Source organism: Ursus maritimus, unplaced genomic scaffold (assembly GCF_017311325.1).
Source record: "Ursus maritimus isolate PB19 unplaced genomic scaffold, ASM1731132v1 scaffold_2, whole genome shotgun sequence".
Taxonomy (NCBI): domain Eukaryota; kingdom Metazoa; phylum Chordata; class Mammalia; order Carnivora; family Ursidae; genus Ursus; species Ursus maritimus.
Window position 1 is genome coordinate 753,558 of NW_024424452.1, and position 26,475 is coordinate 780,032.

Here is a 26,475-nt window from a genome sequence, read left to right on the forward strand (position 1 = left end):
CCCCCCCCCCCCCCCCCCCCCCCGCGCTGCCTCCAGGCCTGCCCCGCGGTGGGATGCACAGAGGCTGAGCTGAGAGTGAGTGCATGCTGCTGGCAGGGGGTGGGGATGGGCAGTCTGCCGGCCACAAGGATCCACTGAGGCCCTTCTGCCTGAGTGAACCCATCCTGACAGCAGGCGGCTGAGTGGCTGGGGGGCGCAGTGCTGGTGGCCTCTCACCCTCCCCCGATCGGGCTGTGGCCTCCCGACACCACCACTTTCCCAGACGCCTATGAAGTACAGCCCCACCCTCCTCCCCACTATCCAACTGGGGGTGGGGGGGTGATGACCCCAGCAGCTGCACACACTTCCCCCTTCCTGGAAAACCTGGAACGCCAGCGCGGGTCACTGCGGTTCCGGCCAGGGACCCGCCACCACCCACAACGCCTCCAGGCAGGGTGAGCACACTGTCCCAGGCACACCCAGCACTTGCAGCGCACCCCTCCCTTCCGGCCTCCCCAGAGGCCACACAGGCCCTCAAAAAGTGCCAGTGCCTTGACAACCTTTGTGCTCCCACTCAACACCAGATCCTTCCGGAGTCTTCTAAAACAAAAGAGCAGCTCTCTCCAGCTCCTCCCTCTGCCTCCTTTAAAACCAGCTGAATTGGGACGCGTGGGAGGCTCAGTCGTTAAGCGTCTGCCTTCGGCTCAGGTCATGATTCCAGGGTCCTGGGATCGAGCCCCGCATCGGGCTCCCTGCTCCGCGGGAAGCCTGCTTCTTCCTCTCCCACTCCCTCTGCTTGTGTTCCCTCTCTCGCTGTCTCTGTGTCAAATAAATAAAATCTTAAAAAAAAACAAAACCAAACCAGCTGAATTAACCAGCAGTGGGGTTCTGGGCTGCACAGGGAGACTCCAGCAGCCTTGACACTACACACACACTCACACAGAAACACAGACACACACACAGAGACACACGCACACAGGGCTCGCAGACACGGCCCCAGGAGCCCAGCACCCCCAGCTGCCGGATGGATGTCTGGTTTTCAGGTAGGGTTTCCCGAGGTTGAGGGCAGAGCAGTCTGAAGAGCGTGACGTGGACACCCATGGGCAGTCTCCCTGTCCCGGCTCCCTGCTCAGACCATCCTGGGCCCACAGCGGCCGACGGGCACAGAAAGTCTGGCTCCGAGAGGAGCAAACAAGCCTCGGGTGCGGACCAGCCTCTGCCCCCGCTGAAGCCACGCAGGGAGCATTGCAGCAGCCATCGGAGGCCAAAGTCCTGGGGAAAGGTCAGGGCCGTAGCAGCTCTGGGCCGAGGACATGTCAACACCGACCCTAGGGGGCCTGGGGGGGGGCAGGGAGGGCAGGAAGCACCTGCCCCCATGATGAGGGCAGCTGGCATGACTCTCCACACCCATCACGGTGACAGCTGTCACCAGACGTGGCCTCTGCCCTCTGCTCCCCTGACCTGTGGGTACGGACGCTGCCCCCAAGGCTGGAGGAGCCTGTCACATGCGAGATGGACTCCTGGGGCTCTCTGAGGGCCCAGTCTCCCCAGATGGGCCAGTGGGTGGGCTGCCGGGACCCCAACATGGGGCTGCCTGCATGGCCTGGGTTTTCCCCCGGGCTTCTAGGACGTCCAGCACGAAGGGCCCGTGTCTGGTACTAGGCACGTGAACCTGGGAAGGACACAAATAGCTTCTCTCTCTCTGGCCAGCAGTCACCCTGGCGTGGCGGTGGCTGGAGCCTGTGCTCCGTGTCCTCAGGAAGCTACGTGCCTCCAGAGTTGTTCAGAGGGCCAAGACACCCACCCTCGACTGTGCCAGGGGCCAGCGAGGGACGCCGAGGGGGTCCGGACCCACCAGATGCCCACACCCGGGCCATGGCCCGAGTCAAAAGGCCTCTCCAGAGAAGCTGGAAACAAGGAATGACAGGTGAAACCTCCTGAATGTTAAATGCTGGCAGTTTCAATTAAACAATCATAGTCTGTGGGCAAAACCAACCACTGCGTGTGAAGAAGGGGAGAAGCTGGCACCTCTGACCCAAGACCTCTGACCTCGAGACCAAGACTGATGCTCCCCCTGCTGGACCAGCCTTCCTGTCTCTAGACTCAGACAGGCCTGCGAGCATCCATCTCTGCCCTTTCTGGTTCTCTTCCAGGGAAAGCAGCCAGAGCCCCTCTCCCACCACTACTGCTGGAAAGCGGACAGAGCGACGGACCGTCACCCCTCCCCCAGCTGTGGTCCTTGCCCGGGAGAGGAGCACACGAACCCAAGCAATCACTTGTGAAAAACACAAAGTTTGCGGGCATTGCTTGAAAATAAAGAAGTGGGGCCCAGGTGTGCAGGGCTGTGACCTGGCGGGGCAGCGGTGATGGGCCAGCTGTGGGCCTCGCCTGGTCTCTGCTCTGGGCGTCCTGACCGTTCTGGCCTGGACAGGGTGACGCCCCATGGCTGCTACCATCATGGGATGGTGCCCTGTGAGGGAGTCAGGCTGCAGGGGGCAGAGAGCTGTCTCAGCCGCGGTGGGCGCTAGGAGAGGAGACAGCAAGACAGGGACTGGCTGGACCCAGGGACCCCGCAGCACGTCGGGGTGGGGCCCTCCTGCTGCCTTCGTCCCGCAGTGTCACCTGTGCAGTGGGAGGCCAGCATGAACACCACGGGAAGTGAAACCATTTCTAGAGGACAGTGTCTGCCAGCTGCTGTCCGCGAGCGTCGGTGACACGACTATCCCTGGAGGTGGAGCTTAATACAATTTTCTTCTGATTGAGAATGAACTTTCTCCAGTTACCACTGATCTGATAACCCTCTGCAGAATTAGGTTTTATTTTATTTTTTATTTTTTTTTTAAAGATTTTATTTATTTATGTGACAGAGAGACAGCCAGCGAGAGAGGGAACACAGCAGGGGGAGTGGGAGAGGAAGAAGCAGGCTCCCAGCGGAGGAGCCCGATGTGGGACTCGATCCCCGTACGTCGGGATCACGCCCTGAGCCGAAGGCAGACGCTTTAACGACTGCGCTACCCAGGCGCCCCCGCAGAATTAGGTTTTAATTAGCAAATAACAGTTTGGACACGCCTGCCACCATCACCAACACCTCCCACAGTTACTCCGGTTAAAGGTTGCCCAAGGGCTTGTGAACAGCCTATGTAAACACAAAAAATCTGAAAAGGAAGGCAGGAGTCCAATAACCAAAGCCTATCCGGGCCCCTTCTGGGGAAGAAACCTTCAGGGGAAGGCAGGGTCCTCAGAGAGCGACATGGGGTGGGGAGGGGCCGCAGTCCCAGGCCCCTGCAGGCCCGGCCCACTCTCCAGGGGAGGTCTGGGTGGTGGCAGACCCGCCGCTGTGAACAGGACCCTTTTCCAAAACACAGACTCGACCCACCGCGCGGGGGTCAGCTGCCGCCGCCCATGTCTGCTGCCTGTTGGCTTGTCACAAACACGCGGAGTTGACAGCTTGCGGTCTCAGTGCAAACACACAACTCAACGAAGATAGATGACTGGATGGCGGCGGCCACAGCCTCTGGCGCTCCAGCTCGGACGGCGCACAGTCTCCTAATACGGGAAATCCAGCTTCCAGCAACACATTCTCAGTGAGACGTGTCCTGGGCTGCATTTCAAAAGGCACAAAAACAATACACCGTGCATGGAGAACTTCGGGCAGGACAAACGGACGGGACCTTGAATTTCGTCTACGTTGTGTCAGTGTGTCTCAACGTAAATGTTTTCGTGTACAATAGTTATGTAGCGCTCATGTGATTAGAACTCATTTAAAAATTAAATCCTTACCAACTTCCAGGGTAACGAAAACACTGACTACACGCGTTAAATGTACTGAAAACAAAACCGAAAGCCCCACAGACTGGAGGGTGGAGTTAATTAACCGAAGCAAATACAGGGGACTTCTGATAGAAAAGTTGACTGTGTTTGAGAAAACACAAGTGCACGAAATACCCGTTTTACCCTGATCACTGCTGGCAAGAGACACGGGGAGAAATGGCACGACTTTGGTTTGGAAAGATTAGCACGACTACCCAGGCAGAAACCCCTCAGACACCATCTGCGGGCAGCAGGCTCGAAGGATAGGCTGGGCATTTTTTTGGATCCAGGAAAGGAGCCTCTCCGGGCACGGGACTCGGTCACAGAGCACGGGCTCCCCTGCAGACACCAAAGGCCCAAACAGGAGAACCCACAAAAATCCTCCAGGAAGGGGGAGGTGTTGCGGGCTCAAGCCACCGTGTCGGCGTGGGATGGGGCGGATAGCCCGCGAGATGTTTCTCTCCCTCTGGTGAATATCCGACCTCCCGGGAGGGTCACAGGTACTGTTGGCACTGGGCCCGTCTCCCTTCACCCCAGGCTTTCCCGTGGGGAGAACCACACAGATGGGACCCCTGGGCGGCTGCCATGCCGACACCGGCCACTGGGGGCCAGGCACACGAGGCCCTGCACCTCCAGTTCATTTCCCTGACGGCACTGGGGCCAGGCCTGGGGGGGGCGGTGGTGACCATTCCTCCAGGGCTGTGCTGAGGCTCCTGCGGCCACGTCTCCAAATCGGCTTCCTGTGCCTGATCTGCCACTCTGCTCTTGGGGGGATCCAGTCTAAGCCGCTGATGGGAAACAGAGGCCGCGTGAACCTGCTTCTCAGTCCTGCACCCTTGGCTTAAGCAGCTGGCACCTCGGGCCGGGCAGGGGTCTCACTCCTGTCCCAGCCCCTCAGAACCCCCAATCCATCCCCAGGCCAGCCCCTCCCCTGCGCCCAGTACAGCAGCCCAGCGATGCAGTGGGGTCCCGGGGCCTGGGGAGCAGGCGGCCTTTGGGGTAGGGGCAGCTATGGGGCCCTGAGAAATGCTCTGGAAGGACAGCGGTGCCCGCCATGTGTTGCCAGCCCCAGAAACGGCCTGGCCAGAGCCCTTGTCTAAGGCTGCCTGGTCTCACAGCAGGCAGGAAAGTGGCCTCTGAGGCTCCCCTGGTCCCCTTGAGCCTTAGAGGAGGGACAGATTGGGCCACTGCAGGCATGGAAGCTGCTGGCACGTGTGTGGTCCCTGCCGGCATGACAGCAGGGTGACACCACCTCTGGGGCACGATCAACTCCAAGATTCAGAGACAGATGCCAGAGTCTCGGTTCCGGGACCAGGAGTCGGGGCCACCAGAAGGCACAGAGGTTCAGGGACTGATGCCGGAGTCTCAGGTCCGGGCCGGGGGTTGGGGCCACCAGAAGACACAGACGACTGCCGTCCTGCACACGACTCGACAACAGCCAGCAGTTGTTAGGGTGTCCTGTTCCCACCCACACGGGGGGACCTTCCTTCCCTCCAGACTCGGGGAGCAGAGCCTCTAAGAAAGAAGGCAGATCCAGGAGCCAGGGAGGACCCCATGTGGACTCGAGGGACAGGGGTCTTGACCACCCTGTCTGCTGGGACACCCTCCTTCCCCGGCAGGCACACACTCTTGGGCACACGGTCACAGCTGCACACCCGCACCTGCCAGGTGTGCTGTGGCAGCAGGCAGAGTGCGGTGCGGGGAAGGGCGCAGGGAGAGGAGGCCCCCTGGCTGTACGCAAGCCCCGTGGCTACACCAGCCCAGCGGCTCTGAACACCTGTCATCTTGGCCCACCATGTGCAACCATTACCTGCGGCAGCCCACGGCTAGTTCAGGGCCAAGCAGGGACGGGACGGAGGACTGCCCACAGCACCATGCGGGCCTCGAGGTGCCATCTCTCTGCGGTCTCCCTTCGGGGGTGGCCCTGAGTACGTACCTGAGTAAGGTGTCCCAGAAGGCCACGGCTTCCCCTGTAGAGAGGGACAGCACTGTGGCCTGGGGGCATGCGGAAGCCAGTCTCCCCAGAGGAGGTGGGCAGATGCACGTGGGTTCCTTGGCCTCTCTGCCTGCTCTGGGGCCGCTGTGTGGGGGCAGAGCCGCAAAGTCACCCCCGCAAGTACCTGAAGACCTAAAACATGCGGCTGACATGCTGTCATGTTTCCGGTTCTACTAAGAGCACAGACCCCTGTCTCCAGTGGGGGCCCAACTTCAGCCCAGACCCCTGCTGACCTAGTCTCACTCTTGTGTTCTTGGGGCCATCTGGACACGCTGGAGGCACAGTGTCTGCTTTGCTGTCACCTTCCCAAGGTGCCTGGCCGTCGTCCACTATCTTGGTAAGGGCTTTCAGCACACACGACACCAAGCTCACGGGAGGTCCGTTTCACACCTTTGTGTCGGCTCTTTCTGGTGAAACCACAGCAGGAACGGTATGCGTTTACAAGGCGCGAAGCCCACAGGAGTCTGCTTAATGTGCCACTTTCCCTCTTCTGGGGCCCCCTCTGCACCCTGACCGTGGTGTCAGGCCCTTGGGGTGAAGCTTTCTGCTGTTCTGTGTGGCTTTGTGGGTGGACAGCCCTGCGGACCCCTCTGTCCCAGGCACCGTGGCACACGCCGGAGACGTGGGGTGACAGGGCACAGCTGAGGACGAGCCATCACGGTGTGAATGAAGACTACCCATTTCAGACCGAGCTGACCACAGAACCTGGGCCACACAGACCCACGCTCGCACCTGCAGCCACCCCGAGAACAGGATCATGGTGAGCGGCGTCACGTGCCGCAGCGCAGTGGACCCCTGGCATCGTCCCCCGTCCCTTCTCTGGAAACTGGGGCTGTCCAGGGGCAGCGTCCATGGCGTCAGCTGATAAGTCCCCTCCCACAACCTCGCACCAGTGTCCAGTTTGAGCCGGACTGTCCAGTGCAGGCTTTCTGCCAAATGAGAGACTCAGGGGAGGAGTCTGACATACACACAGGCAGTGCACGCCAGGGGACGTGGGCTGTGACCTGCACGCTGGCCACGCACCACTGGGCCTCGTCACTTGTCTGCACCTGCTCCCGAGCATGGCAACTGCCCTGGTTGAAATGTGGATTGCTCTGAACCTCAGGGCCTGAGGGGAGGCTTGCCCCGGCCCCAGCCATGCAGCCATACCCTCCGACCTTCGCTCAGGCTCCACGAGGGTTGAGGGTCGACAGCAGCTCTCTGTGTCCCAGAGACAGGGCCCTTATCTTTCCCAGAGCACCCGGGAGTGAAGATCAAGTACTCCTCTTTACACAAGGAGCTGGGAAAGAAGGAGGTCTTCCTGTCCGCATGGGCAGAGGAGTGGCTAGCCCAGGCCGTGGCACAGCAGTGGCCAGAGCCCAGGATGGGCCAGGAGCTGCTGAAGTCCGACGACGTGGCGAAGACCGAGGGTGACAGAGAACACTCCTCATGGGTCGGCGTGGCCCTGCCACCGGCTGCAGAGGAGAGTCGGGACAAACCAGCCATCTTCTGGATTTTCCCACTTGGAAAACAGGAGACACTAGACTCAATGCTTACGAGGTTTTGTAAAGCAAGGGAAACTGTTTTTCCTCCCTGAGATCATGGATGGAAACCCAAAATTCGATCAGCATTAGAGCAGCTCTGGGGGAGGGGATGAAGGCTTCTCCTTGGGCTCCGGAACCTTCTCTCTGCCTGTCTACATGGTAGAGTAATGCCTCCTGACATCTGGTGGACACATTGTACACAATTTTTTCAGAACGTGGCGAAAGGAAACGTAACTCCAGCAGGAAAAAAAGAATCTAGAACGCAGCCAAATTTAGATAAAGACTCCAAACTCTTCACTATCGGCCATCTTCATGGTCCCCCAGGCCAGACACTGAAATGTGCGCACACCCCCTTGCTGTGGGGTGCTCTCTCTGCTCACCCCACAGCTCCACCAGGCAGGGGGCTCAGGCCCCTGGGACTCGCAGCCTGGGCCTGGGCAGGTACCATCAGGCAGAAAGTGGGAGCCCAGGCCTGCAGCGGCCCAGCACCACCGAAACACGATGTCCTCACGGCCGCGCAGAAGCAGTATAAAAGTGGTAATGGAATTCTGCGTCCTTATTTCTCACGTCAAGTCTTTGCAATCGCTGTGGGCAGGACACTCAGAGCACATCTCTGTCTGGATGGGGCCGCATCTCCAGGACTCCCACATGGCCACCCCCAGGTCTGGCCCAGGGCAGCCGGCAGCGACACGTGACAGGACAGGTCTTCCCAGGCTCCCAGTGCTGCTGGGAGTTTCCACCCTGCAAGGCCCAACGCTTGCACCTGTGGGCCAGCCGGAAGGCTCCGTCTCCACAGGCACTGTGCATACGCGGCCGCCTCGCCTCCCACGGCATTCACTACTTTCAACGACTGACATTTGCAGAGAGCTCTGGGGTTTGGCAGAGCTCATCTCCCCGAGCCCGCACACAGAGGTCTGTACAGATGGGGAACAGCAGAGGACAGTCTGTGGTGGGTCTGGAGAAGGGTCATGAAGGGCAGAGATGTCTGCCCAGCAGGGGGGTTCTGGCTCCTGAACCACCAGGACCAGGTCTCAGAGGGAAGCAGGGGCTGCACCAAGAGCTGACAAGGGTCCAGAAGGCTGGGCTTAGACGCTGCCCCAGTTCCTCCTCGGTTCAACTTTACGAGCTGTCGACTTTATACGGGCATCTAAAACCACAGGACTAGCCCCAGGCACATGTACAAGCCTCCACCTGGCCCGTCTCCACTTGTCAGCCCTAGCAGAGGAGTTGAGCCCGGAGCCATGTCCTGGCTCAGGACGAGCTTCCTCTGCAAGCTCCGGACAAGCTCTAGGCAGCAGTCCCCAGGAGCGGCTGCTCATCAAGAGCTGGGGAGAGATCGGGGGCAGGGAGGTAGTCTGGGGCTCAGCAGCTGCCCAACTGGGGTCTCCATCTGGGGGGCTCCTGCTCCCTACGAAATAGAAAACGTGGCTCGTGCTGACAGGTTTACATGCTACGGTGGCTTGTGGGGAGAACCCAGCCCACGTGCACAGACCTCTCGCCACAGCTGATGGCAGGAAGGGCAAGGCGAACCCGGGGCCCAGAGCAGAGGCCACACTGGCCCCGGTCAGACAGGAGCACAGTGCTCACCACACACCAGAAAGCAGGCTGAGGGCAAAGGCAACCCTCCAGCTGGGCCTCGTGTGGCATCAGGAAGGCAGGAGGCTGCCGGCACCTGTGCCCTGGGCCCGTGGACGAGGGGCACCCCTCACCCTCCAGGACAGCCCCCCCACTCCCACCACGGGGCCTGCGCCCTCCCTACTAGCTCCGTCCCTTCAGACCGAGCTGCCCCACCCGTGGGGCAGGGACCCTCTGCCTCTCCCAGGACCTGTGAGCCAACAGGGCACGCGGCAGGGGAGGCACGTGGTGTGCGCTGCAGGAATCCGGAGGGTCTGCCTCCCCGGGGGGAAGCAGCATTCCCGGGATGGTGTCTGTGACGGACAATGACCCACCTCCCCAGGGACAGGTGTGCAGGCAAGGCCTGGGGAGGGGGCGGGAAGTGCCTGAGCTCACCCAGCAGGCCAGTGACACAACCTGGACTGAGTCCTGCCCACTCCCCTTCCTCACCACGGGGCCGACGTTCAGAGACGGAGCGCGTCCACTGGCTACAGCAGAGCAGCTTGCTCCGGGCGCTCAGAGTGTCCACCCCCCAGCCTTGGTTTCTTTCCACTGAGGAGACATCAGAACTGCCTGGGCCCAGGGGTCGTGTCTCCTGCTCCATTCCTCCATCCGCCTCAGGGGGTGGGCCAGCCCACAGCACAAGCCCACGGCCACTTCTTCCCAGGGACGTTCCTTGGCCCGTCATGTCTGTACTGTTTTCTGCACAGTGTCCTGCCTTCACCGGGCCTCCTCCTGCTTCAGGAATGAGCACAGATCATGATATAGAAAGGTACTCCACATTCCCATTGTGGGGTCACCTGACAAGGCCCCAGCCCCCACATGGAAGGGAAGTGGGGCAGCCCTGGGGAAGAACTTCCCACCCAGCCACCCCACCTCACCTACACCCAGCTCTGGCTCCCATGGAAAAGCATGTGACTCTTGATCTCAGGGTCACGAGTTCAAGCCCCACATTGGGTGTAGAGATTACTAAAACAAACTAAACTTAAAAACAGTGCCACCCCGAGCAGAGACAAGTGGGCAGGCCCAGTGCTGTCATGGGATCTGCTCCTCCCCCGACCACGACTGAAGATGCAGCCACTGGGTTGGCTCCGGAGAGAGCCCAGAATTGTCATAAACCCCAAGTGGTTCCCAAGACCACTTCCGTGCAGTCCGTGCCCCAAGCAGGATGTGTGAGAGCAAGACGCCCCCCACCCGCCCAAGCTCACCCAGGCCCCAGTGGGCCTGCTGGCACCTCTGAAGAGGGGAAGTGTAGACCAGCACACGTGGGCCCCACTCGGCCAGGGAGCGGCCGGAAGCAGCTCTCAGGGGAGGTGAAGCCACTCGCACGGTCTTGATGCCCGAGGCCGGCAAAGCTGCCACCAGGGTCGGGAGGGGCAACACCTGCTCAGAGACTGACGGGCAGGGGACCCTCCCCACCAATCTGTTCATCGTGGTGGCAGAACTAAACTACTACAAATGGTTTTAAAAAGCATCAGAAGACAGTCTGGGGTCCGGGATCCTTTCCTCACCTAGGAAGTGCAATCAGCGGCTGGAGGGGCTGCTCTGGCACGGGGCCTGGGGCTGGAACCAGGAGCACAGGGAGTGCAGTCAGGCCACTTCAGACAACAGACCCCCGAGAGCAGGATTTGTGCTGGGTGTTCATTGATGGACCCCAGGCCATCCGACAGTGCTGTTACTCGCTGCCTGCCCTCACACGGGAGGACACCACCGCCGGCTCAATTACAGCAGCGCCCTCACCCACTTGTCACCTGGCAAAACCCATCAACTGACCACCCGACAGTCAGTGCGTTAGAACACCCAGCGGTAAAAAGAACGGTCAGGTGTGAGCCTGAAGCAGGGGGCCTGCTGTCAGGGACGCCCTCACACAGGGGCTGGGGATTGGGATGAAGGTGACCGTGACTGGAGGGGTTGGGAGGCACGAGCCAGGGAGCCTCCTACCCTTCCTTCTCTGCCCCTGCAGGCATGGGTAGCAAGGGAGGCACCACTCCCTCCGCGTACAGATGCAGACAGAACCCCGCCCGCGCCACATCGGTGTGGATCCTGAACCACGAGAACCACAGCTGTCCGTGAACTGCCGAGAATGCTCCAAGCAACACCTTCAGCACAGGTGGCCTCCAAAGCCACAGTGGGGTCTGGCACCCTGAAGCCAACTGTTCCACAGCCCAGAGTCCAGGGTCCAGAAGGGGCTCTGGAGACGGGGGTTCAGGGAGCAGCAGAAACAGGAAGCTGGCTCCAGCTTGCAGGCCTCCCCACGACGGAGCCCCTCTTCCTTCTGGTTCTGCACCTCGGAGCTGGGTGGGCAGGCAGGAAGCCCATGCCTCGCCCATGGCACCACTGGAAATTCTGTCCCAGCTCAGAGACAACCTGAATCATTAGACTCATTACCCGTTAACGAAAATTCCGGAGGCTAACTTACGTAACAAATTACCTTTTCCTTTTCTAGAAACACTCAAGAACAAGACAGGGAATGTTTCCTCTAATTTTTCAATGCAATGTTTTATTCTGAAATGAGCAGACACGTGCAGCTGTTAGAGGCAATACAGACCCCCCGCGTCCCCCCTTCCTGGGTTCCTCAGTGACACAGCCCGAGGAACTAGCGCCAAGGCTGCAGCCAGGATCATCAAGCCTTTCCGGGAACCAGAAACTCACAGCAACACCGAGCAGACTCCAGTTAGAGCCAAGGATACAAAATGTGCGGGGATGAACCGCCGCACCCTTGTACGGCCCATTTCCCCAAACTCTCTCTTACCACCCTAACACAGCTGCCTAAGTTAACGTGTAGAGTAGTCCATCCCTTGCCCCCGCATGAGTGGGACAATTTCTCCGTTCCATTGTTTGCAGTATCTGGATTAACAACTTCAGAAAACGTGCACACTGACAACTGGGGAAGCTGCCGTCAAAGGGGAGACGCGTGGCCCTGCGTGCGCGTGGTGGGCGTGATGCCCTCCGGGGTCTCGGGCTGGTGCTGAGCGGAGGCAGACGCGGGCTCTGGCCTCGAGGAGCTCACGGCCGGATGTAAGTGAGCTCCTGGAGGACAGGGAGAGCGGCGGCCAGAGCAGCTGTTCCGGGCGGTGGAGGCTCCTCGCAGAGCTCAGCTCCTGGATCCAGATGGCTACGCTGGTGCTGGGGCCTGCGGACCCTCTCAGGCGGCTTCCAAACACAAGACGCAACACCCACGACAGAAACCGTTACCAGCGCTGACACCAACCGCGCCTCGTGAGCGCATCTGCAGCAGGTCTGACAGACCCTGCACCGGGCAGTGCAGCCGAGCACAGGTGAGAGGTCTCTACCTGTCATGTGCCAGGACGCGCCTGTGCCCTCCGCAGGTCCTGCCAACGCCACTGTGCTCTGCCGCCGACATTTACGTGGAAGGTGATGCTAAACGTCAGTAGAAACAGCGAAAAGTTATTTTTTTTAAATTTCAGGTTCAGAATTTGAAAACTGGGATTCGGAACGTAACCCCAGCCTAAGCCTGGCTCCCCAAGCCTAGAGGTCCGCCACCACATGCCCTGGAGCCGTGGAACAGCCAGGCTCCTCCCCATCTAAATCCACCCAGCCGCAGAGCTGGACCCTCTTCCCAGAAACATACACGCAGGCACACACGTCAAAGACTCCAGGATCCCAACGCAACTCTGAGGAGATGAGGAATCGAGGGATGAAGTCTGGGGAGGGTCTCCCACACCAACATTCTCCAAACCCTAGGACCTGGCCTGCCAGTGGGACCTGACTCCCAGTCTCAGCTTGTGGGGGCCAGGGCCACAGGGCCACCTCCCTGGCCGCACGGCACAGCTTCAGGCTGGGCAGGCCGTGTGTACCCGACAGCCCAGAGCCGGGAGACCAGCATGGGTCGTGAGTGCCGGGAGGCCCAGCTTCTCTGCTGCTTCTTTTAAGCCCAGGCCAGAAACGGGAGTTTGTGGTGTGAGGGGGAAGTCTGCTAGAGACCAACATGCACCGAAGACACACAGGTGTACAGATGGGGGCCCAGGAGCCAGGTGAGAGATGAGCAGCCCCACGAAAGCTGTTTAACGGTCCCACAGAGCTTTCAGCCTGAGAAGCTGGGACTGGCTTATCGGGTGCTTTGGAGACAGGGTGGTTCCGAGCCAGCCAAGGAGAGCGCCTCTGCCCAGGCCCACGCCCAAGACTTGACACCACGGGTTCCTGCAGAGAGAGGGAACCTCCAGCCTTGCGGTGGGATCTTTACAAAGGTCAAATTAGGTTTCTGGAAACAAAGTCCTCTAATACTACAAATCACTTCTTTTATTTAGGACACATTTACCATTTCACAGCGGGTCTGTCCATCCATCCACAGTCAGCATGTCCAGCCCTGTCCTTGGAGGGCCCATTCTCTAGTGGAGGCAGACACAGGGATGGACAGGAGGAGCAGACAGGCTAGGGTTTTGGGGGAGACGGGGGTGGACTAATCTCCACGTTCCTGTGACAGAGAAGGAGGTGTGCAGATGGTGCCCACAGCGACTGGTGACCGACGGGGAGAGTCACCTGGCAGACATCAGTGACACGGTCCTCCTTTTACCTTATAAGCCAGAGGAAACCAGTCAGCAGCCAGCCCTGTCTCTGCTGCACAGAGTCCTGACCGGCAGAGACTCCAACAAGCCGCCCCTCAGCAGATGTGGTGGGACGACCCTGCCCAGGCACAGGTAAGTCAGCACCGTCAATGGAGGGCGCAGGGCCTGCCGCCCATTTCGGTTCAACGTGGAATGTGGGCGATCTCAGTACTGCCGCTACCAGAGCACCACCTGCAGCAGCCATCCAAAGCAAACCACAAGCCAGGCTCCCGGGGACAGAGGTGAAGAGCAGCCCTGTGCTCAAGAAGCCCTAGGTGGGGACAGAGGGACAACGTGTGAACAGGCTGAGCCTGGCTCTGCCTCTAAGCCTGCGGACGCCGGCAGCAGGGACAGGAATGGCCATGGGGGAAGGAATTGCTGATGGTGACCAGGAGAACGCCAACTCTGGCAGCAGAGGTGGGAGGTCAGGGGAGCAGGGGCACAACTCACAGGACACACACATGTCAACTCTGAGTGTCCCCACAGACTGGCAGAGCATACCAGGGCTGATGTGTTCACAGGCTGTGGAGAAGCTCAGGGGCAGTCTTCAGGGCAACGAGATCACACACCACAGGCTTCAGGGCAACGAGATCACACACCACATAGCAAAGGAGGCATGAGGACAGGCAAGACTCCAGGTTCTTCATCAGAACGTCAAGTCCACAGAGAATGAAGCTGGTAAATGGGGCCTCCCCTGCCTCCCTGTCGAGTCGAGGGGTGTTTCTTCTCACTGGGCATTTACGGCAAAGGGGGTTTACCTGCTCTAACACACTGTCTTAGGGCCTTCTGAGAGCAGGCAGAGTCCCCAACAAGGCTGCAAGGGGCCCTCCTTGCCAAGCCTCCCACCAGGCAGGCTGAGGAAACAGCGGTGGGCCAGGCGGACCCCCAGCACTTCACAGCCACACAGAGAAGGCATGGGCACCAACCCCCTAAAGGGAAAGGCTAACCGCTCAGCCGAGGCAGGGACCTTACTGGGTCTTCCTGGACCTCCAGGCCCAGAGGGCCACCCTTCCCCTGCCACCCCTTGCTGCCTTGGGTTGACTCCCTTAGGTATGACCTTTGTCATCCACGAGGACGACTGCCCCAACTGGGGGACTGGGCCCTCGTACGATTTTAGGGAACTCATAATTTGGACTCTGTAATGTTTTTCTCGCTACCAGTGGGCCAGCGCAGGCGTGGAGCCCAGCCGCACTGGGCATGATCAACAGTCTCATGGGGAATGTCACAGCTATGGCTTCTAGGCACGAGTGCTCCACTGGAAGGCAAAGGTCACATGTGCAATCCTGCCGACTGTTCACAGCAGGCCCCCAGCCACGCCCACCTTCTTCCTAGTGAACTCGCAATCCGCCTTCCTTTCATTTCCGGAAACGTGGGACTGGCCAGGAATGGGAAGGCTGCACGTTGTGTTTAATCTGGAAACGCCACTCTGGCAGGCTGATGGCCAGGACCGGCAGAGCCATGCCGAATATTAAGTATAAGAGTTGTAAATGAGTCTAGAGATAGCATTTAATACATTCAAACTATACTTCTCCACAACTTCCGGAAAATCAGCTGACACTTGCTCCTAATCTGGCTGTGCTGACCTCGCCACACATTAACAAAAATCAGATTCTGAATGTTTGAAAGCATACTACACAACTGCAGAAACATCTCCCTCCCACCTCTGTCCAGGGCTGTGGGAGCAAGCCCGGAGGGCAAGCTCCCCGAGGACGACCGCGGGAGGAAGCACTGGCTGCGTCTCTCAAGGAAAAACCTACAGTTCCGCACAAGACTTCTCAGTACGTTTTCGGTCTCTGGACCGTATTCTCCCTCAGCAGCTTTTGTGCCCTGAGGAAGAGGAGACGGCTGAGCCTTTGGGCACAAAGTGAACAGGGCAATTTGATCTAAATCCTCCTCTCAGGGGCCCCGTTGCCTTCTGGGCCCTGTGGGTTGTTCAGGACCCGCAAAAGATCTGAGCTACGGGAAAAAAACCAAAACATGTTATTGGCTCCAAGACAAAACAGCAAAATCAAAACAAATGCTCCACTGAATGTTTACAGTCTATCATTAAATCAATTCCATCAACTGTTAAATATAATTTTCAAAATAATTTCATCACATTTGGAAACGTGGGTTAGGTTTTTCTCACTTTGCAAGAATTCCTGAATGTACAGCGAAAAATCACACCCCAAATAATGAGTTACAGCCAAATAATTTCACAAGCAAAACAGTATTATACCCTGTTAGTTTTCCTCCCCCAAACCATGCTGTGCTACGTGTGGGTGGGCCTTGCAAAGGTAAGGCTGCCTTGGGCTACAAAAGCCTTGAAGATCTGTCCCAGGCAGAGAACACCACCCATGCCAGGAGAGAAGAGGGTAAGGACAGGTGAATCCCAGGGTGCAGAGTAGGGACACGGTTTAGACCACTCCCCAGTTTTACAAACACGGGGTGGTGAGCCAGGGGACTCGTGTTGGGTCACATGGCCTAGGGTTGAGACTAGAACCCAGCTCTCTGAAGCGGCAAGAGGGTCGGCGGACCTCAGAAGGCTTCCCCAAGTAGGAGCTGCTAAGGGTACAGCTCAGAGTCTCCCCCATGCCCCCCCTTCCCCCTCCAGAGCAGGACACAACTCGAAGACCACCCCCGTCCACCCCTCCCCCCGGTACAGGACACAGTTCGGAGCTCCCCCCTTCCCCGATCTCTCCCCGGTGCAGAACACAGCTCGGAGCCCCCCAACGACTAACCCCTCCCCCCCCGCCGCTGCAGGACACAACTTGGGGCCCCATCCTCACCGTGCAAAACGCGTAGGCTGGGGAGCAGGGCGCTCCGGGGCCCCAGGTCGCCGGGCGGGGCTCCCAGGACGACGTGACCCCTGCAGCAGCGTGGGCCCACCCGCGCCCGACGCCATGGGGGAAGGGCACCCCGCCCTCACGGTGAACCACCTTACTGGGGCCCGGGGTCTTCCCGGGCCGCACCCCCCCCAAGCACCCGCCGAACCGGGCACGCCCCGCCCTCCGCGCGCTCGGGTCGGGCAGATGCCGCCCCCCCACACCCACTCGGCCGTGCTCCCGGGCTCGGCGCACTGACCTCCGCGTCCCGGACCGTCAGTGTGCCCGGGGCCCGCCCGGCCGCAGCGCCCGCGTACTGCGCATGTCAGGCCGGCCCGGCTCGGCTGGAACCGGATCCAGCCGGCCGGGCGGTGACGCAAGCGCGCGGGCGCTCGGCGTGTGCGGACCCAGCGTGTGGGCGTGGCTCCGGATGGTGGGCGGGACCCCGGCGGGGGAGGGCCCAGCGTGTGGGCGTGGCTCCAGGCGGTGGACAGGGCCGGCTCCCGCCGCAGGTGGGCTCGGACCTCAACCCCAGCCCCAGCCCCAGTCGAGGTGCGCGCTGCGCCAGGTTCCTTATATAACGAGGCTGCTCAGAAGAGGAATGGCGACTCAGGGCAGCTTTTCGGTCCACAGCTGGGCCACCAAGTGGCACAGACAGAGCCCACGCTCAGAGGTCTGCCTATTTCCAGGCCCTGCTCCCGGCTGCTCCCGACAGGAAAGCCACTGCTGCAGCGCTCCCAGTTGCTCCCCATTTGTCCACCCACAATATGGACCCCCACCGGACTGGCAGGCTTTGGTCCCACGTGCTGGCCCCATTCCATCTCCACCACTTGCAGCACCCTTGGGTTCTTTGAACCTGGCCTGCTGTCTCCTCCCCAGGGCCTTTGCATAAGCTCTTCCCTTTGCCTGGAGCCTCATGACTAATCCTCTTCACTTCAGATCCCACGTCATCCTCAGTTTCAGAGAAACCTCCGCTTCACCTCCTGAGCACTCTCCACGGCCCCGCAGCCCTTCTCAGAGTGGTGACAGAAAAGCCGCTGCAGCCCTCCGACTAACATCTAGTCCCCTCGAACCAGGAGCTCCGCAAGGGTAGGGCTTAGGACATTTCCCACCCAATCGCAAGTACTCAACAGAGACCCACTGAAGAAATGCATCACAAAGCTTTTCCCTCACCACGTGAACCCCTAAATCTCTTCTCAAGCATGTGTTCCCTCCTGTAAGACTGCAAACGAATCTTAGGATGCGAGAAAAAACGACACTCGGGCAGCTAAGACCTTCCGAATCCACCCAGGGGCCTGTTGGAGACTCTGGTGGCAGGGCTGGTTGGGGATAGGAGCAGAGGGCGTCTCAACCACCACTCTGGCAAAGGTCAGAGGCCAGGCATCCCAGGACACTCTGTACTCTGGCTGCTGGGACAGCTCTAGAAGCCGTTTCTCCATTCACCCACCGTGTGCCGGGTGGTGGGTGTGGGCTTCCCGCTTTGGGTGTGGGTGTCCCAGCTTCCCAGCCCGATAAGGATCTCTAAGGTCCCAGAGCCAAGACAGATTCCTTCTGTGGTTTTCCTCTTGGTCATTTCACTGCTAGGCACAGGCTGATCCACAGAGGTTTGCTCAACAGTGAGGATGGAGGCAGGCACACAGGGACTGCAGAGGCCTGTGCCAGCGCCGGATGGACGGATAGACGGAGGGGAAGGCAGAGGGCAGGGTGGGGACAGCCTCCGTGCTCAGTGTTCTCACCTGTGCTGTCTTGCTTAATCCCTGGGATGTGGGCATCAGCATCCTCACTTCACAGATAAGGAAACTGAGACTCGGCATTGTTTTTTAAAAAGTTTCCAAGATTGCCGGTTTCCTGGAAAGGACTCCATTCTGGGACTTCTAAGTCCTAGAAGATCTACGTGCTGATTTTCTACTGCATTCCAGTGTCACTACTCAGCCTCAAGAGCCTTCTGATTGATTGCTTTCTTCACACCACCGTCTGGTTCCGGTGACTCAGCAGAGCCCTGGGAGCCAGGAGCGGGAAGGGGAGGGAGCTGGCCAGGCACACAGAGGTGCTGGCAGGGCACACCACAGGCAGGGACTGGACGCAGGGCTCCGTCGGAGTACGCGCTCACACCCTCCACCTGTCGCAGGCTCCCAGCCACTCTGTAGCCACACTTCACAGAGGAAGGGCCTGGGGCTCAGTGAGGGCCCCCAATGTGCCAAGCCTGCCTACTACCGACCTATTGCCCCTTCCAGGCCCTGCAGGTTGCATTCTACCACCCTTAGGGCACACACAGACGCCTGGGCACGGGGCAGGTGGGGCTCTCCCCCAAAGCAGGTCCTGCCAGGCCATGCTTCCCACCAGCTGTCTGACCCTGGGCCTCATCAGAGAGCAGCAGGCACAGGGCCACTCACTGCGCCCGTGGGGTTCAGTGTGGGGGCCCCAAGAGAAATGGTACCTAGTATAGCCTGAGAGCATTTGCGGACAAGGTCCAGCTGGCAGAATGACCAAGAGCTCTGCCTGCTGTGTGAGCCTGGCAGCAGCAGCTGCGCCCACCCCAAGGGACCCTAGAACCCCACCCTCTCCAGGCAACTTAGCTCAGTAGCTCCTGGTTAGGAAGAGCCGGTATCAACAAGGACCAGTACTCATTTCACAAATATTTGTTAAGCAATTTTTCACACTGAATACTAATTATACTGTGGGGTACAAACTAGACAAGAATGCCTGCAGCCACAGTCCGAATGTTTGTGTCCTCCAAATTCATATGCTCAAACCTCATCCCTGGTGTGATGGTATCTGGAGGTGGGGTCCTGGGGAAATGCATGGGTCATGAGGGCAGAGGCCCAGAGAGCTCCGTCGCCCCTTCCACCACGTGAGGACACAGCCAGAAGATGGCCCTCCAGGAACCAGGAGGAGGCCTTCCCCAGAACCCGACCATGCCGGCACCTTGATCTTGGACGTCCAGCCTCCAGAACGGTGGGAAATCAATGTCTGCTTACAAACCATGCCAGCTGTGGTATTCTGCTACAGTAGCCTGAAGTGACTGAGACACCTGCCCACGGCGAGATTACATAAGACTAAAATACTGAGGGTGAAAATTAGGTAGGATAGTTGGTGAGTAAGTTGATTTTACGTTTTGTGATTTAAATGTCTGGGGAAGGATGAAGGTCAAGAGAAACAGTGATGCAAATGCAGCATCTGAGACCCAAGGTGAGAGCATAGCCTTTGGTATGTGGGAGAAAGGGGGTACAGTGAGCACCCAAGTCCTGGGGAGGAGGCATGGAGGCCTACATGAGGCAGAAGAGAAGCTGGGTGGCTGGGGGCACAGGGGAGTATAGAGCCACCCCACCATGCACCAGAAGCATGAAATTCTCAGCAGACCTTCCCTCAGAGGCAATACGAACTAGCCTTCAAAAGCAGGGTGCTAGGCCCCCCAAGATCATGTTGGTCATTCTGAGTCATGAAGGAAAGAGTAAGTATGTTTGACATAGACATTACTAACTAGAATGTTCGGTCGATCCGTGTGCCCAGCTTCCCGCGCATGCCGCCTCCGGGAGGACCAGTCATTGGTGAAATCCACAGGAAATGCTGCGGGGGTTTGGAACCCCCACCTGGGGGGGGGTTCAGACAGACACAGCCTACAAAGCTCCCGAACACAGCACTTCCCTCCCACTGAGCCTCCAGGCACAGGACCCGCCTGGACGTGGTGTCTGGTGGACAGAAACCGGGTGTGGCAGAGGGGGATTAAGGGGTGAGGCCCCAGGTGAGCAGGGTCTGCTGTCAGCCACAAGCAAGAGGAAGCGAAGCCAAGTACAGCTCAAGGCCTTCTCCTGGCTCTGGTCTCTGGGCCAGGTTGGCTGCTCCCTTCCCTGGCAGGGCAGGGTCTCTATCACTACAGCCTTGGGAAGGGGAGGCCCCGATGTCCCCTGCAGAGCCTCACTTCCAGGCCCAAGTGGTGTCTCACTGGAATTCTATTAACCGCTGACAGAACACACAGCAGCTCCATGCAAGCTCTGGCAGAACACAGGCGAGGAGGGGCCACTTCCCAGTGCACCCATGAAGCCAGTACTAGCCTGGCAGCAAAACCAGACAAAAACAGCACAAAACAGAGAAAACCACAGACCAAAATCCCTCCTAAATATAAACGAAAGACCCTAATCAGCAACATATAAAGCGAACTGTAGACCACAACTGAGCGGAGTTTATTCCAGGGACGCAAGGCGGATTCAGTGTTCAAGAATCAATCTATATACCCCACCCTATCAACAGGCTATAGAAGAAAGAGCACACCGTCGCATCAAACCAGGCAGAAAAAGCGTCTGACAAAATTCAAATCCCAGTCATGAGGTTCTTCCTCAGAAAACGGCTAACTGCAAGAAGCTTCCGGAACTCGATAGATAACATCCACACCCCCACCTGCCCCACCAGTCCAGGAGCAAGGCACAAAGGCCCTCTTACTTCTGCTAGCCCACATGAACCCTGGGGGTCCTAGTCAGCACAAGGCAGAACAAGGGAATCACAGGTGTTCAGATTGGAAAAGAAGAAACACAGCAGTCTGTATTTGTAGATGGTGTGGCGTCGGTCAGCACACAAAATCCCAAAGAACCTACAAAATAACTCCCAGACCTCATGAGTCCAGCAAGATCGCAGACACAAGATCAACACACTAAAGTCCCTTGTATTTCTACGACTTAGCAATAAACGTACAGAAACTCAAATTTAAAATACAGCACCACCTACAATTGCTCACAAAAAACCACCAAACTTAGTTGTAAATCCAATAAAACTTGTTCAGGACCTGCATGCTGAAAACCGAAAAGAAATCAGATGAAAGAAATCAAAGATGACCTAAGTAATGGGAGACATGCGGTGTTCAGGAACTGGAACCCAACCTGGTAAAGCCAGTTCTTCACAAGAGGAGAGACTGGTTTCATGCAAAACCCCGGCCAGACTTTTCACACATATGTACAAGATCATTCTAGGATTTATATGGAAAAGCAAGGAAGTAGAAAACTTAGAGTCATTCTGAAGAAGGAAAGTAAAATAGGAAGACTCACTCTGATTTTAAGACTTACTATATGGTTACCGCAGTCAAGACAGTGCGCTACTGACGGGGGGAGACACACCTGTGATCAGAAAGGAACAGAGAACCCAAAACTGCCTCACGAGCACGCTGAATTCTGACAAAGGTGTGAAAGTAATTCACTGGAGGAAAGACAGTCTTTTCTACAAATGATACTGGAGCAACCGGACGCCCACAGGCAAGAAATGAATCTTGAACCGAGGAAGATATACAGATGGCAAATAAACATACGAAAAAATTCTCAACATCATGCGTCACGTGCACCTGTTAGAACGGCCCAAATCCACAACACCGCCACCAGCGGACGCTGGCGAGGACGCGGAGCCGCGGGTTGCTGGGGGGAGTGCGAGATGGCGCGGCCGCTTTGGAAGAGTTTGGCAGCTTCTTACAAAACAAAGCATATGCTCACCACACAATCCAAGCAATCACCCTCCTTGGTATTTACCCCAGAGAACTGAAAACTTAGGTCTACGCCAAAACCTGCACACAGATGTTTACAGCAGCTGTATTCTTAACTGCCCAAATCTGGAAACACCCAGCATGTTCTTCGGCAGGTGATGGATAAACAGACCGTGGTCCATCCAGACAGTGGAATATTGGGCATCACTAAGAAGAAGTGAGCGCTGAAGCCACGGGGGACACGCAGAAACTGGAAACGCGTGTTCCTAAGTGAAGGAAGCCAGTCTGAAAAGGCTTTGTACCGAGTGATTCCAATTGTATGACATTCTGGAAAAGGCAGAACTATGCAGAGCGTAGAAGACTGTGGGTGCCAGGGGTTATGCAGGTGGAGGACAGGGTCGACTCGGCAGACCACAGAGGCTTCTCTAACCGTGAAACTGCTCCGTGTGATACTGTAGTGTTGGACACCTGTCCTCACACATTTGTCCAAACCCACGGAATGTACCCCCAGCCAGAGTGTACCCTACTGGGGAAGTGTGGACTCTGGGTTCATCGACTGTGACAAATGCACCACATAGAGGATGCAGATGATGGGGGGAGGCTGTGCGTGCGTGGAGACGGGCATGTGGGGAATCTCTGTACCTTTTGCTCAGCTTTGCTGTGAACCTAAAACTGGCATTAAAATAGTCTATTCAAACAAACAGACAAACAAACAGGGGTGCCTGGCTGGCTCAGTCAGAGAAGCGTGCCACTCGATCTCTGAGTCATGAGTTTGAGCCCCACATTGGGTGTAGGGATTACTTTAAAAAACAAAAAAATGTGACCTAACCCTCACACATGTTAACATACAAAAATTAACTCGGATGGATCATAGGCTTACCTATCACACATAAAACTTTTAGAAGAAAACAAAAGAGAAAGTCTTTGGGACATAGGAATTAATGAAGACTTCTTAAATATGACACCAAACGCAGATCCATTAAAAAAAAGTCAATAAACCGACTTCACCAAAAGTGAGAAGCTTCTCTTCTCCACGAAAGACCTTGCTCAGGAGGGCATAAAGATGAGCCACAGACCGGGACAAAGTATTCACAAACCCCATGGGTATGGAGAACACAGAGAGAACTCTTGCAACTCAACAGTAAGAAAACAAACAACCCAATTAGAAAATGGGAAAGAGACAGACATTTCACCGAAGAAGGTATAGGGATGGCAAATAAGCACACAGAGAGATGCGTGCTATCAGGAGGCATCAGGGCAGAGCAAAAGAAAGCGCACCAGGAGGGACCACTCCACACCTGCTGGCACAGCGGAGACCGGCGGGGACGACGCCCAGAGCCCGCGAGGCTGCAGACAGCGGAGGCCCTCCCACGCTGGTGGGAGTGCAGAAATGCTACAGCCACCCTGGAAAACAGTGTGGCTGGTTCTTCAAAAACTGAACCTGCACATGCCCTATGACCCAGCAGTTGAGAAATGAATCCGTATGTCCACGCAAAATCCCGTCACGACTGTTGGGTGCTCCAAGCTATCACAGCAGCAGAAACAAGCTCAGAGTGGTGAGTGAGTGAACACAACCCCCCCCCACCCGCACCACTACCACCGCTCGGAAATGAAACGGTCTACTGCTACACAACAACTGGGACCTGTCAGGACGTCAGGGTGAGTGAACACAGCCAAGCCCGACACGACACACGCTGCATGGTCCCATTTATGTAACATCCTCACGCGGACACAACTACAGAGCCGATCTGCGGTTGCCAGGAAGGGGTGCGCGCACGCATGTGTGTGTGTGTGTGTGTGTGTGTGAGAGAGAGAGAGACTGTGAGGGGCAGCACAACGGTGGAGGAGCCTTGCTGCGTCTTGTCCTCAGTGGTCGTGGGGGTAGGCATGAGCACTGTGCCACGGCGCCCACAACAGTTTCCTGGTTTTGATATGGTTCTAGAGTTATGCAGAATATGACCATGAGGGAAAAGTGGGGGAAAGGTACAAGGGACTGCTCTCTGCTATTTTTGCAACTTCCTGGGAATCTATAATTATTTAAAAATAAAAGACTAAAAAAAAAAAAAAAAAAAAAAAAGCGAGAGCTCCAGAACAGAGACGGAACTGAAAAAGCAACTTCTGTGCCCCCAGTGTTGGGGGGGGCGGATGCTGGGTGGGGCTCAGACGCACTGGCCCCACTGGAGCTGCGTATGTTGGGGACAGCTCCACACTCAAGCCAGAAGGAGTAAGGCCACTGGCAGGACGCTGCCTTGCTCAGTCCTCACTTGGCTCCAGGCCTGGCCAAATGCCCAGCAGCCAGCCCCTGGCCCCAGCCCCCAGCCCCGAGCCCACGCTTTTCCAGGCTGTGGAGCCTGGGCCCCTCCTGTCCTTGCTGGACAGGCTGCACTGGGGGAACCAAGCAGAACTGTCAAGGCTCTCTCCCCAAGCCCCCGGCCCGGCAGGATGCTGGCACACTGCTTGGCCAGACCTGGGGGCTGGGGTTTTCTGCGCTTGTGGAGAAACAGCCGCCCTTCTGGCTTCCTCACTCCCGAGCTTCTTGGGCAAAAGACAACAAGTGCAGCCTCACGGGCAGGCTCCAGGACAGAGCAGGCTGTGGAAAGCCGCTGGGGCGCCAGCTCCTCCAGTACGCCCACTCCCCCTCCTTGCAAGATGCGCTCCATGCACATTATTTTTAACGCCTACGAAAGGCTTGGGAGGAGGAAAAGCAAACTGCCAGCATCGAGATTCCAGTTCTTCCCGTTCACTCCCTCTGGGGGGCTCAGTGCCCGCAGTCTGCATGCCCACGAGGCCCCACCTGGGGCCGAGGCTGGTGCGGGGGCTGGGCCCTGCGAAGCAACCTCGTGAGGGGAGCCCAGGACGGGTCTGACCCTGACCTGTCCCCCCTCACTCCCACGTCACCAGCAGCAGCGCGGTCTCTTTGTTTGGACCCCTCTTCTGCATATTTTACAGGAGATCCCAAAGATACACAAAAGGATATTGAATCCTGGCGCGTTCAGCAGTATGGCCCATCTTTCCAAGGGCCTAGCCTCGGATGATTCTGAGGCAAAGCCCAGACATCACATCTATGTTTAGTATCTACCTACACACTTAAGCACCAAACTCTAAGGCGCTCATGGGGAAAGGAGGCGAGGAGCCCAGGGCTGCGCAACTGCGCTCCCACGCCCAGGAGTGGGAGCAAGGAAGGTTTCTCTTTGCCCAGCAACAGCCCAGCCAAAAAGAAGCCCTCGTTCCGGCCCCTCCAGTGGGCTCCTGTCCCAGGCGGCACCCTCACTGCCCCTCCTGTTCTCAGACTGGCCTGTGGATCACGGTGCTAGGCCCATGCTGACTGCAATTCCTCTGCCCTTCTGGAATAAAGAAGGAACTACTTTTCTGATAAAGTAACTGGCTGTTCTATTTTTAGGGTTAACATTACATACATGTGTACGTGTACAGTATAATACAAACAAGATTATATAAATAAAAAATATCTAGCTACGAAAAACAGCTTTTTCTAAGAAACAGCATATCTTTATTAACTGTGTATATGGAAACTGGATTGTGAGTTCTTCCTGCCTAAAATTGGGGCAGAAAAGTTTGATCAGATGAGTCCGATGAAATGCCAAGTTGTTCTCTGCCTTTATGGGTGAGTATGCCCGTGATGACAATGGAGAAATCAGCGGCCCAGCTCTGAACCCACATCCAGATGTCAGCCACATGCTTCCCATCTAGCCCGTGGGCTACGGTGGGGCTCTCTCACCAAGCCTCCATGCTGCCTTATCAAAGTCTAACACACTTTACTGGAGCCCTGAAAAACATTAACCTATGTTAATAGAACCACACAAAAGTCATGATACAGAACCCTACTCTAAACCACTCCTAAGACCTAACAAATTAACTTTGAACATTGCTTGTCCCTGATCAACACATCACCTAGGATCAAATGTACAGTGTAAGCACAGAATTACTGAAAGAAGGGGCACCTTTAAAACGAAGATGACCCTGACTCTGTCGAGGCTAGGACAGCTGGAACCCTCCACATCCCGGCCTCCAGCCCCCAAGAGAATGACTCTGGATAGCAGGCTACTCTCAAGCTCCCAGCCAGCAGTCAGAGTCTCCTCCATGTGGAATGTAGCCTTTCTTATCGACTGCCACTCCAGAATCACCAGGAAGACTTGCCAAGTCTCCAGACTGTGCTAAGCAAAGGGCCATTGTGATGTGTCTATAATCCAGGGAGGGGCATCTCCGTGATCTCAGCAGAAAACTGGGCCGGAGTCTCTCTTTTCACTGCAGAGTGCAGTGCACAATTAGGGCACCAGTCTTGTGACCGCAGCGAATGCAGCCACAAAGGCACAGCCCTGGGGGCCAGGGGCCCCCAACTCCTACTCCTCAGGAACCCTCACCAGCCATCCAGGGGAGGCCAACTCCATGTGGTTTTCACAAAGTGACATCTGGGTATGATGCAGTCAGAAACCCAGGATGCAGGTCCAGCTCCCACGGCTCTTACGCCCCAGTCCACGTCTGCCCAGGATGGTGCTGCTCTCCCCACACACATCGGACTCTTCTGCGGGAACTGGCCTCAACAGCTGGGGAGCAGCTAGCCGCAGGATACCAAGCTGTAGCCATCTGGAGCGTTGTTCCCATTCCCGAGCTAGAAGATGCTCACCTTGGCTCAGCTGGAGGGTGGGCCTACTTACCCCCCCACAGACTCTCTGCCATTCTTCCTGACCCCGTTTGCCTGCTTGGC

General features: G+C 57.3%; 1 protein-coding gene and 1 long non-coding RNA gene across 7 annotated transcripts in view; both read right to left on the reverse strand.

The window, feature by feature from the left end:
• Positions 1–26,475, reverse strand: part of CUNH7orf50 (chromosome unknown C7orf50 homolog) — a 119,284-nt gene that overhangs the window by 13,631 nt on the left and 79,178 nt on the right. The gene's annotated exons all lie outside the window — the stretch shown is intronic.
• Positions 11,403–16,702, reverse strand: LOC103669932. Of its 5 annotated transcripts, none has more exons than XR_005835910.1 (4): positions 16,551–16,702; positions 13,202–13,758; positions 12,515–13,083; positions 11,403–12,303 (listed from the first exon to the last, which is right to left on the reverse strand). It is a non-coding gene; the product is annotated as an uncharacterized LOC103669932 (long non-coding RNA). The 5 variants fall into 5 exon arrangements; XR_005835911.1 differs by lacking the exon at positions 12,515–13,083 and adding an exon at positions 13,989–15,443; XR_005835909.1 differs by lacking the exon at positions 12,515–13,083 and having other exon boundaries at positions 16,551–16,700.